The sequence below is a fragment of the Notechis scutatus genome, chromosome 4, assembly GCF_049901735.1.
Source record: "Notechis scutatus isolate UNSWTSFEM ecotype Mainland chromosome 4, rNotScu1.2, whole genome shotgun sequence".
NCBI classification, from domain to species: Eukaryota; Metazoa; Chordata; class Lepidosauria; order Squamata; family Elapidae; genus Notechis; species Notechis scutatus.
The window spans coordinates 45,878,932-45,886,181 of record NC_142012.1 but is presented as its reverse complement, the minus strand read 5'-3'; positions in this window follow the sequence as shown (position 1 = coordinate 45,886,181).

Here is a 7,250-nt window from a genome sequence, read left to right as displayed (position 1 = left end):
AAAACGCCTGTAGGCCAGACAAGGAATAATGGATGGAAACTGAACAAGGAGAGATTTAACCTGGAAATAAGAATAAACTTTCTGACAGTGAGAATAATCAACCAATGGAACACCTTGTCCTCGGAAGTTGTGGGAGTGCCATCACTTGAGACCTTCAAGAAGATATTGGACTGCCATTTGTCAGAAATGGTGTAGGGTCTTCCGGTTGGACGGGGGGGGGGTTGGATTAGATGACCTACAAGGTTCCTTCCAACTCTGATTATCTATTATCTGCTGATGTTAGTACCATGGTCAAAGTCTGCACTCATTAATGTGCATTACTGTTCCCTGGAGAAACTGACAATTTCTGCTGTATTAAGAAAAAGGTGAGGATAGGTAATTTGCAATCCCAACTTAATGAGCTCCTCAATTTATATAACCATTATGGATCTATTGCAAACAAGTTCAGGATAAACATCAGACACTACAACTGTCTCTTTTAAATGACATTCTTGTGTATCAAAGAAGTCATTCCAATGAGAGTCAGATGGAATCCTTTGGTGCTTATTCAATGTCAAATCCATGATTCAACTAGACATTTAATGCCAGACACCAACCAGCATGCCAAATTTATTCAAATTTATTTCATGGATCCCCAAGACAACTTAGAACAGAGAATGGGCATACTCCACAATGATGGAATTCAACATGAGATAGGAAGGGAGGGAGGAATTCATGATGCTCCTTGCCAGCTTCCCACAAGAAAACTCAATGGGAAAGACAAATAATGAACAGAATTAAAACATGTATCCTTAAAGTCGGTAACAGCTAAAGGCTTGGTGAAAAAAATACATTTTTTGCTATTCTTTTAATGAAAGAGAGAAGGACAAACACAGGTTTCCAATAAAAGTATTTTTATAGAAAAGTACATAAGAGAAGCCATCTTTTAACTTTGAATAAGGAGTGTCCTTTTCGTGCTCATCTAAGTTAACAGATGCAAAACAGCAAAAGTGGTCCTTTAAACAGCTCTAAGCTGTTTAAAACTTAACGTTTAATATCACCACCTGCATGTTATGCAGGAAACGTATATTGGAATTATAAAAAACTTCAATGTCTGCCAAAGAGAAATTTATTTCTTTTTATGTATGTCATGCATAATATTGTGAGAGAACAGATTGCCCAGAAAATGGCCAGCACCTGTGCTGTTGTCCTGTCTCTTTAAGGCCTCTTAAAGCCATGACAATATTAGCTACAAAAGCTGTGCTGAGAGAGAGAGAGAGAGCTGGGTGTGGTGGTGGTGGAAAATAAAGCAGCCTGAAGTAGTTAGAAAGAGATAATAGCAATACTTACAATGAATGGAACTAGTAGGACCCACAAAGAGTAGCAGCAGTAGAAGTGGCGGTGGAGAAGAGTAAGAGAGTGGTAGCTTGTGAATACCTGTGTTGGCTCTGTTGTGCCTTGAGCCCACTGAATTAGGTAATTCATAGGTAAAAGAACCTGTGATAAAAGAACCTGGCAATAGTGGGACATCCAATATAGTGTGGCAACTATACAAATTGAGGTGCTTTAAACTCAAGGAGTTCATTAAGCACTCCAGGAAAAGAAAACAAACCCTGGTTGCAAAGGGAATGGAGTTTGACCCTTACAGAGCTCAGACTCTGCAGGAAATAGCCAACATTTGCCTGCAAAAATCAGAGAACAATCTGACACGAAAAGGGAAGATGAGACATTCTCCCCCAAAAGAGACTACTACTTTGGTAGACACAGCTATCTACCTTATGCCCCTGGTAAAATCAAAGAAAATAATAGACCAGCCAGAAAAGGGGCTAGACTCAGATATTAGGGGAAATATAATTGCAAAAATATTAAAGGAACAGAGGGATAAAAGGCTTCAAATAAAGAGGAAAAAGAGTGGCTTTGTAAAGAAAAAGGAAAGTTAGGCTGGAATGGAAGAAGAGTGAAAGAGAGGCAAGAAGAGAACAGTTTGAAGGGTTGATAGAACACTTATGGGGGTTCAGTCACCAGAAGTCGCACGCTCTAAACTTTCAGAATATATATAGAGAGAAGGGGGCTCCAAAGACATAAAAATCCTTAAGACACAGAATTATGTTTGAAACCACTTGTAAATGGCATGAAAGTGAATGGATATCCAGAATAACTCGATGTTTTAATGTGAAAGGCTTTGAGAGCTTTTAGGTTCAGGAGCTTACACATATGACAAACATGGATTTGTGAATTGTGGATTGAAAGACTTAAACAAGAAATGATAGAAGCCAGGTAAAATGAGCAAAGAAAAATTAGTAGAGGAAATAATTTTAGAACAGCTTCTACATATATTCTACAAGTTATTCTAATTACTGGAAGAGAAGGCCAGCCACAGCTCTCCAGGAAAGGTATTCCTCACAGAGAAATAAATAAGATAAGCCATCTTCCCAGTATACAGAATACCTGAGCTCTCCTTTTCCTGCTATCTAAGTTAGCAGATTCCTCTCCTCTTCCTCTACACAGTCACAGGGACAACCCATGCAGGGGATCTGGTAGATTTCATTGGAAATATCTCCCACCTCCAAGTGATCTTTACAGTGCATAATTTGTTCTCATATGGCAGTTATAAAATAAATGCTATTGAAGGAATTTCAGGTCAACAGCCCCATTTACAAAATAGTGGCCTGCCAAAAACTATGTAAAATAAATTTATGATTTAAATTGAATAAAGTTAATAAAACAAACATGATTATGTTCCATGTATTCAATATTTCTATATTAAAATAAGTTTTATAACCATTTTTAGAAGGATTGGGAACAAATTTCAAAGTTTTTCAAGGCTCATGGAGTCCTGCTGGTATTTGGGTTATATACGGTGGCTTAAAGGGCAGAAAAATGCATGTTAGCCATTTTTCAACACTATTGGTAGAAAAGCAGGTTGCAAGAGTATTTACTTATGTTCAAATTGTTTTAGACACATCATTTTCTTTTAGGAAGGAAAATCGAAGAAGGGAAATAAAACATATAGAGCACACCTCAAAGCCAAATTAATTTGCTTTAACACCTTTTTATCCAGGGCAGGGACTGACTTTTATTTTACTTGCGTATCCATTTTAGTATTTGTTTTATGCAGAGCTCAAACACTTACAGATCAAACTTGCAAAAACGCTTGACGTTATTGTAAATCACTTTTGTCAGTTGACAAAAGAATTTAAAACAAATATAAATTCCTGAGTATTGTCTTTGTATCAAACAGACAAATTTCAGAAATTGTTAGATAATCTTAAATGCTCATATTTGTCTATTGTGCAGGTGATCATCTATTTACAACCACAATTGGCATTGGAATTTCCATCATAATTTGTTGCAATTGTAAGTTAAGTCAGATCTGATTTTACAAAATTGATAGTGGACATTAAGCAAATCACCACTGTCATTAAGCCAGTCCAGCTTCTTCTCAATAAGTGGTTTCTGCTGTTCTTTTTGTCAGAAATGGGCAAAATCAGCTGACAGCAGGATTGCTAAGCTCCCAAATTGCAATCATGTGACCACAAAGGTGGTGCATTAAGTGCAAGTATAGATCATGTCAATTTTTCCAAGGAGTCATAATTTTAAACTATTAAATAGTCATAAATTGAGGACTATCAGTACTTGAATTTCCAGATTACAGCCTTGAGGCTTTTTGAGTTCTATTACTATAAATGGCTTGAATTTTTAAAAAAATGTCAGAATTTTACAAATGTATAGTTTAGGTGGAGCAATTTAGTTATAGGAGAACAGTATCTTATTTTTGTACAATCAACCTGTGCATTCTGTCCATAATGGTGCATCTTAAAATACCAGTATGATTTTAACCATGGCCACCCAAATAGTAAGAATCACTGCTAGAAATGAAATTCTTGGCATGAAATATAACCATTTTCAATTTTTGTGCTTAAAATGCCTGTTTATCTATGAAAAATAATTGATTCAATTATAGAATATTTCTAACCTTCATTTAGGTTTTTTTTTCCTGTGAAGGAATCTATTGCCAAGAAAATGTAAGCTTGTCTCCCTAAATTGCTATTTTAAATGTAATAAAACTATCATAAATGAAAAACACTCAACAAGTATAATTAAAAATGTGAATAAGACATGCTAAGCATGCCATTCATCCATAAGTGCAATTTGTACTAACCAGGAAACAACTGTGAAGTCCCTTCCAATTTTGTAGGAACAAGTTGAATTTAAGCTCTGATAGTCTGTACTATAAGTCCATACTATGCTTAATAAAGGACATCCATTCCAGCAAAAGTTATATTAATTTCAAATTCATTTTGGAGCTGAATAATTTAGAAAAGCTACCCAAAACTAGAGGTAGGATGCAATACAGATTTTATCCAGTTGTGTAACTTTTTTTTTTTTTTTAAAAGGACTGCATAGAATCACTGGTAAAGACATAGAAGTCACAATTGACAAAACATCTATTTTGCTTCAATATTGAAAGGTACAGGGGAATTAAAATACACATTGGTTCTTGCATCCCACAGACTATGCCTTTAAATTGAAGAGAGGTCTGAGGTAATGTCATTCCTTCAACACCACACATACAATTGCATTTCATAATATCTAGCCATTCAGGATATCCAGAAATATATGTGAGACAGTTTGGTAGAGTTGTTAAAGCAACATTAGTCAGGACAGCGTGAAACCTGCCCTGAAACAAAGCCACTGGGTGAGCTTGGGCTGGTCTCTCTAGCCCTGAAAAGGAGGCAATGGCAAGAAACTTCCAAAATCTTGCTAAGAAAAACTGCAAGGACATAGCCAAACTGTTGTCCAGAGTCAACACTGATTTAAGTTCAATGAAACAACCAAACAAACAAAAAAATCTATGAAAGTATGGGTTCCCTCTGGTATCTGAGGCAGCTGGGATGGTTTTTGTTGAAATTCAATGATACAGTAGCTTTATAACGTATACTCTCTATAGTAGTGGGATTATAAGGATTAAAATAGGAATTATATTTTTTTCCAATCTCGCTCCTCCAAATTCCTCAAATAGCAATGAAGTTTAGAAATGTCAACAGCTTCAGAAAAATTAGAAGACCCCAGTCTGAGGAAAAGTCAACTGAAGAAAAATCTTGTCTCTCATGTTAATGATTTTACCTGCAGTCAATATATGAAAGGATCCAGTATTACATTCCAAATACCTTGTGACTTCTCCAATTTTAGTCATGCATAATTGAAACCTTATGTGTAGACCTTTTGTGCTCACAAGCTTTCCCAACTCTTAAACCTCAGTCTCACTGGATTCAAGGGAAATCTATATAAGTAGGTATTAGTGTTGAATACATGGAATTCAAAATCAGAAATGAATATAAAAAAGTTTGTGTGGCATGTTGCTTCATCAAATAACTCACTTTCTAAATTCAATTACATGATATTTGGCAATGCCTTTCGAAGTCGGAATACGACCAACAATAACTGGTTCAAATTTCCATTAATTCTCAGATTTAACATAAACCTTGGACAGCCGCCATGAGCACAATCTTATTTTGTTATGGTGGATAGGATTGAAATACTATGCACATTTGAAGAACATGTTAAAAATGTATTTATAAATCAACTACATATGCATACAATGCTTGATACGTATTAAATATTTTCACTATGAAAATCAATATCACACTAAGTTAGACCAATGTGTACACTAAATGAAATTGAATCATTGATTGTATTTTTGAGCCAGGCTTGACTCCTGATGATTATCTGGACAAGTCCCTGAAGTTTTCTTGGCAACATTAAATAAGTTCATTTCTGGAGATTTTTTCCAGTCCAGTATGGGAATAATAGAAATTGAGGGTGGCATTTCTTTTATACAAACTATTCTACCACTTAGTTATAAAACTTTTGCTTTTCTTTAGTATTAAAAACAAATTACAACTTTACTTCACTAGCCATTCTTATTTTCCTTTAATTGGTTCCCTAAAACACACTGAAGCAAAATTCTAATGTAATTAATTATGGCTCAAAGACAAAATTATTATCACTGAATGTAGCATTGTGAAAGTTGTGGCATAAAGTCCATTAAGAGATACAGAAATTTGTATTGTTCCACAATATGAAGTATTACTTGAAAAGTACTTATTTCAGGAAGGTTAAAAGGAATAAGGGGTAATAATAAAATTGGTAGTTTCTCATCCTTAAAAGCCTTCATGAACAATAATTTTCTTCAGTATTTTACACAGGGCAATTTTGTTCTTTTTCTTTTTTAATACAAGAGAACCTAAACCTTTTCCATTCCACAATAGATAAAAATGGAGATTCAAAGTAACTGACATAATTGGCTCCTTGGGGCAAATCCATACAGTGAATTCAAAAGAATGTGCTTACCTACAATTACAAATAGGTTTGCTGTTCATAAGTGCATAAAGAAAAAATTCCAAGAAATGTATAAAGGCTATTATGATCTATTTCTACAATGTCTCTATTAAAGTGCTAACATTCACTAACATTCATGGTTATACCGATTAAAAATATTTAAAAATTACCTTTTTGACACCCCACCCCCGGCAAAGTACTATAAAATCATAACCAAAAAAAAAAAAGCAAAATTACAGAATCTTATTTCGAACAAGATAAGACAATGCTGTCTAAAATCATTGAAAACGATGGATTTATCAGGTCCTAGTCAAAAGATTAACACAAATGAAGTGTACTCTCAATACTTGAGAGAAAATGTGAGGTTGGGAAAGATTACATTCAGTATTAATATACATATATTGAACCCTGGTGTTTTTTGTTTTTAAAATCTGAATGTATCTTTTAAGGCAGAGGTCTCCAAACTTGGCAACTTTAAGACTTACGGACTTCAACTCTCAGAATTGTCCAGCAACAAGTCTTAAAATTGCCAAGTTTGGGGACACCTGCTTTAAGGTTTAGTGTAATAAAATGTGATTAGCTGCTCACGACCTGATTAAAATTTTGAAACAAATGGAAAAACAACCTTTTCATTATAAGAATTTGAGTTTTTTAAGTTAAATTGTTTCAGGAAAACATGAGTTTGGCTTACTAAATAATAATTATGTGAAGTATCATTCTCTATTCATTCTTTACAATTTATTATACTGTTTTCTTTGTGAATAATAGTTAGAGCATAATTTGTTTTAAAGATACAAGTATTAGCTATATAGTAGAATCACTCACTTGAAGCCCTTTATCTGATAGAAAAACTCTAGTTAAAATTATTTGTCTCATTGAAACATACCAACAAAAGGAAAAATGTAAAAATCACCTAAACTTTTTCTTTA